Raw genomic sequence first — 6,024 nt, forward strand, 5'->3', positions numbered from 1 at the left:
CCTCCAAAAAAAAAAAAAAAAAAAAAAAAAAAGAAGAGAAGAGAAAAGAAAAGAAGAAAAGAAAAGAAAAGAAAAAAAAGGAAAAAAAAGAAAAGAAAAGAAAGAAAAGAAAAGAAAAAAGAAAAAGACTAACTCAGGCAGACTCTGCTCAGGGCCAGCACAGGTCATGGCTAGGTGCAGTGGGAGAGCTGAGAGGTCAGTCTGGTCCACTCACAAACCAACTCATAAAAATCCTGAAGGTGGGAACCAGCAGTTAGCGTAATGGCTATGTCGCTGGACTCCCACATAGTTGACTGCAGTTCGCATCCTGGACCTAGTGGCTTAAAACTCACGCCGGGCATGTGTGCGTGCATGCCCAAGATCCCGAGAGGAGAATGGAGGAGAAGGGATTGCGACATGACCATCCCCCCAGGGGGTGATTTCTCGCTTTCTGTCTCTATGTCTCCCTCTGTCTGTCTGGTGAGTGCACGGGCCCTATAGCAAAAATCTCTCAAAAAAAAAAAAAACCTGATGTCAGCAAGGATGCAGATGACACAGGGCGAGTCAGTTCACCCCATTACTAATCCCCAAATAATAATGCAGCCTCTCTTTCTTCTTTGGTGTGTGCCTTAAAATCATCAAGAATTCTGTAAGACCTTGGCATGTATCCAAGGACACTTGGACATTGTGGTGCCCAGATGACAGCCTCAACCCTGGCCCAAAAAAACTTCTTTTGGTTTATGAATTTTAAGTTATATGAATTTGTTCCTTTTTTCTTTCTTTCTTTTTCTTTCTTTTCTTTTTTTTTTTTTTTTAAGGTTTTCAGGTGGATTGGAAACCATGTGTTGTAATCACATTCACAAATTCAGGTACCAGAGGCCCTAAATCTCCTTATCTGTACATATATATTTAATAAGATGAACAAACAGAGGAATTTTATATTGGAAGCTTGTATTGAAGTAAGAAGAATTTGTTTAATGTTCAAATAACTGACATTTTCAAGCCTATCAGTTATAGCAAATCACTTTTATCAGCAGAACTTTGTAATCAAAGAATGTGTTGAAGAAAGATTTCCCTTAAAGATTTAATTTCAAATTCTGCAATGACAAGTACCCTTTGTATATCTGAAAAACATAGATGAAAATCATAAGTATAAAATTATTTATTTCAGAAGCACAGAACATGTATTTTCTGTAATTGCTGTTTTGGAATTCCAAGTAAATATTTTAAATATGCCGTGATGCTTCTGTTTTTAGATATGTTACAACCAGTGCGTGCAGATGAGCAGTGCTGCAGCCTGTGATGTGGACAGTGGAGAAGTGTGTGTCACTCACTCAGGGCTTCCTGTGTGGGGAAGAGGCCAAGGACTAGGGAGCCCACTCTGCAGAGTCAGGGTCTCCTGTGCCCAGGTTCTGCCTGGCTGTGAGGTGAGAGACTGGGATTCTATGGCAGTGTGGGGACCATGGTAGTCAGAGACAGAGGGACAGGAGGAGGTTGTCTTCTCCTGAGTACTACCGGGCTGTGAGGTGAGGGACTGGTATGCTATGGCAGTGGGGGGACCACAGTAGTCAGGGACAGAGGGACAGGAGTGGTGGGATCCCCCCGGGTACTGTTGGCTATGAGGTGAGGGACTGGGATGCTATGGTGGTGTGGGGACCACGGTAGTCAGGGACAGAGGGATAGAGGTGCTGGACTCATCTAGGTTCTTGGGACACCCATTTCTGGTTGTGCCAAGATCTTCTCCTTGGACTCCTGAAGCTCCTCTGCAGCATGGTTGCCGGCACAGAGTGGGTGCCTGGGCTGGAGACTGTGAAGTGTACCCCAGGCCTTATTCCATCTCTCTCGCTTTTAGTTTTTAAAACACTTCTGTGTGGTCCACTCCTTCTCTAAAACTGTACTTAAGTCTGTGCTTATAAACTCCAGATTCCTCTCTGTCCAGAATCATGAATAAAACACCTAATTTACTTCCTTCCATGAATGCCTCCTGAACATGCCATGTTAAACCTGATCCAACCTAAAGTCTTGGTCTTCTTTCTTGATTTTGCTTCAGCCTCACCAGCTAAATACTGGGTCATCTGAAAAGTCATCATGTATTTTTCTGTTTTTCTGTGTAAAAATGTGTCATGACCTTTCCAACAATCCAATAATTGTACCATGCTCATCTAGCAACCATAGTCCAAACTCAGGGTCTTTCCTCTTCCTGTATCTCCCATTGCAAAGAATTCTTTACCACATCATGGACTTAAGGATGAACAATCCTCAAACATGCCAAATTAGCATATTGATCATTTCAAGCTGAAATCACCTGAGGAGTTATACCTGCAGAAAGATCATTTGGCCAGTCTTTTCCTACCTACAGCAAGTCAGAAAGAGTCCTCTGAGAAGGGTGTCCTTTCATACCAGGGTGAGATACAGTCTCTACTTCCAGAATTGAGGATTGGGTTGAATTGGAGATACAGTGAACCTGAACAAATAAACTCTCTAAGGTGGTGGATTCCTGCCTGACTGACCACAGTTTGAGTCCCAGACATGGTGGCTTGAAATCATGCTGCATGCATGTGAGTGCCCAAAATCCCCAGAGAGAGAGGAAAAGGGATTGTGGCATGGCCATGCCCCTAGGAGGGGGTTATTTCTCACTTTCCCTCACTCTTTATCTCTCCGGCAAGTGCACGTGCACTAGATCAAAAAAAAAAATCTAAAAAAAAGGAAAAGAAAACAAAAAACACCCTCCCCCCCATCTTCCACAGTTTTATATGTCCCCATATCTTTGGATGACTTCCTTAGCATTTACTACCTTAGTCTTGAGATCCCTTTGTCCTGCCATTTCTTTAGGAGTGGATTGCTCTTTGTCTATGAAAAACAAAAGCACCTCACTCTGGCCTCTTCTTTTGACTTCAGACCTTGTGGAGATCCCCACATGCTTGTGAATCTAAAAGCATCTGTGCACTTCTGTCTCATTCATCTTCCTGGTGTGGCTTTGGTTCCTAGATTCCACATGAAGAGACAGGAGGGTTAAGGTGACTAAGAACCCCTCAAATCAGGTAGGTTTATTCTCCTTCCTGTTTGTAACCCCAACCTCTCCTCTTCATTCTCATGACTCCCCTACTGTCTGCCTCATTATTGATTTATCAAGACATCTAATTGGTCTCATGTTTTCCATGTCCGGACTTTTGTGCACATAAGTGTTGTCAGGTCCTGTTTCTGTGTCTCCCTAGAAGAACTCACAGAACTCCATGAGGCAGACTCTCTGAAGACCACAATACACAACAGATGCCAATACCTCCACCATAGATAGCACCATTAGCTTGACCTTCCCTAGGCCCTGCTACACAATATTTTCTTAGCAGGGAGGGTCTGAGGTTTCCTCTCAGGAGCCAGGCAAGCCCAGACCTGTCTTTAGAATGTACAAATTCTGAGCATCCCACACCTGCTAGCTCAACCTTTTATTGTACCACAAGTTTTCATTTCTTTGGGATGAAAGCAAGGGATTAAGTTTGTTGGGTTGGAGCTCCTGGACAGTTATATTTTTGTTGTGTGTGCTTTTGTTTTAGGGACAGTCACACTTTCCAGTTCACTTTCCCTAGAAGGCATTCTGATGGTTGTATTGTGATACGTCACTATGATTTTCATTTGCACTCTTATGAAATGGCTTATTCGTGTACTTAATCTTCCTTCTGTATATTCTCCTAAGTGAAATTCCTCTCAGTGTCCTTTGTCTATTTTGACATAGATTTTGTTTATTTTGGATGTTTTTAGTGCAATATGAGGATTTTTTTTTTTTTGGAGAGGTTTTTGCTATTAGGGTGTGTGCGTTCACCAGAAAGACAGAGAGAGACAGAGATATAGAAAGTGAAAAATCACCCTCCAGGGGGGATGGCCACACTGCAATCCCTTCTTCTCCATTCTCCTCTCGGGATCATGGGCACGCACGCATATGTGCCTGGCATGAGTTTAAGCCACTGGGTCTAGGACTCGAACTGCGGTAAACTACATGGGAATCCAGTGACATAGCCATTACACTAACTGCTGGTCCCAGTATGAGGATTTTTTTTACACATTCCATATGTGGTCTGTGAGTATTTTTTCAAAGCCAGTACTTGGTTCTTTTCTCTTCTTGAAATAATATTTCACAGAGCCTAGGCTTTTATAACTCATTAATTGAAATTTATCCATTTTTTTCCTTTCCTTTCTTTTCTTGTTTTATATACATTTAAACTGTACAACTTTGCAGCATACAAGATGAATCTTCCTAAAATGAATACAGCACATACCTGTCCAGTCAAAGATGTTACCATACACATTATCATTAATGCATAATTTTCCACGTTTGCATCTGTTAAATGTTTTTCTTTTCTTTTTTTCCCCATGATCTCCTCCCCCTCTCCCTCCCACCTACCCACTGTCTGTCCACCTCCTACACTGTCTCCAGTGTCCACAGTTGCTCTCCATACCTTTATACCTTTGACTCTCAGTTTTTCCCACAGACTGCAGACATTCATATATATTAAGTGGGGACATACAATGCTTCTCTTTCATAGTCTGCGTTCTTCACTCAGCATTTACTCTTTCATATTTATCTATGTTTTTTCAAATGCCAGAGTCTCTTTTTTTTTTAATGGATGCATAGTATTCCACAGTATATATATGTCACACTTTTTCAATTAATTTCTTTTTATTGATTATACTTTTAATATTATGCATGAAATCTGTTTGCCAAGCCCTACGTCCCAGTTTTTTCATTAAATATTTGCAAAATTTTTAAAATTTTACATATTTCATTGTATGTATGATCTACATGATCTATGAAGCAATGTTTGTATGATCTATGAGTTTCAGATGTTTCAGTCAAAAGTCTTTTTCCTTAATTGTTTTATTTTATTTATAATTTATTTAACTTTATTTATTATTATTATTATTATTTTAAAAATTTAATCAAAGAGAGAAAGAGGGAGTAAAAGATAGAGGGAAAATGAGAAGCAAGCCTCCAAGTTGAGGACTTAAACCATGATTGGCCATGTAGGAGTTCAGTGCCTTAACCACCATGCCACCCACCGGCCCTTTCTTCCTTGCTTTCTTTCTTTTTAATTTTCTTTCCTTGTCGCAGGGATGTCCAATTATCTTATCCTGATGTGAAAGAACTGTGCTTCCTCTAATAAATTGCTTTTGCACAACTGTTAGGAGTTAGTCAGCAGTCTTGGTTGAGTCTGTTTGTTTTATTGATCACGTGACTCTTCTGACTGACAGAGAGTCATGTGAAATGCACATGAAATAACTACTCAGATCTGAGTCAGAAGGGAGAGGGAGAGGCCATACCAAGGATGTGCCTGCTAAGCCTTTCTTGTCCACTGTGTTTGTTAGGGCAAAGGACTAAGGAAAGTTGTTTAAATAATCAATCAGAAAAATAAGGGGATTTCCAGAATATATTGGTTTTGGTATCAATTAGGGGAATAAGACTAAGTGATGCCAAAGTTGGACAGAATATCTTGGAGTCTGGAAAAATACATTTATCAGATCACACACCCATCTAATGACCTCCTGTTGTTTGCAAGCAGGAAGGCCACATTCCCTAGCATGCATTCACTGATCCACTCAGAGTTCATAGATCCATAGTGTTCTAGAAGGATGGCATTTTTGTTTTTTCCTAACATTTCTCCATTTTATGTTTTTTAAAGAAGCTAGCAGATGGTCAGTAGGATGAGCCAGGTGTGCAGCAAGGAAGTCTTGTGATCTTGGAGTTGTCCAGAGAGGCAGCAAAGGCACTGGAAGTCTAGGACTAAACACAGACAATTGAAAAGTCCCATTGCAGCAATACCCCACATTTGTAAATGAATACAGTGAAACCAGGAAGAAGGGTTTAGCCATTTGAAACTGTCCTGAAGTGTCTACATGGTAGACATTTGAGTTTCCTTTTGTATAAAAGCAAGCTATTGATGGAAACAGACTTATAAATATGAAACCTGGGAACTGAGATTCATAGAAAAAGCCCCCAAAAGGTGCTCTCTCATGGTTTGCCATGCGAAGGCATGTTACAAGGCTGTGTAGGGA

This window comes from Tupaia chinensis, unplaced genomic scaffold (assembly GCF_000334495.1).
Source record: "Tupaia chinensis unplaced genomic scaffold, TupChi_1.0 Scaffold000552_1, whole genome shotgun sequence".
In the NCBI taxonomy this organism is placed as follows: domain Eukaryota; kingdom Metazoa; phylum Chordata; class Mammalia; order Scandentia; family Tupaiidae; genus Tupaia; species Tupaia belangeri.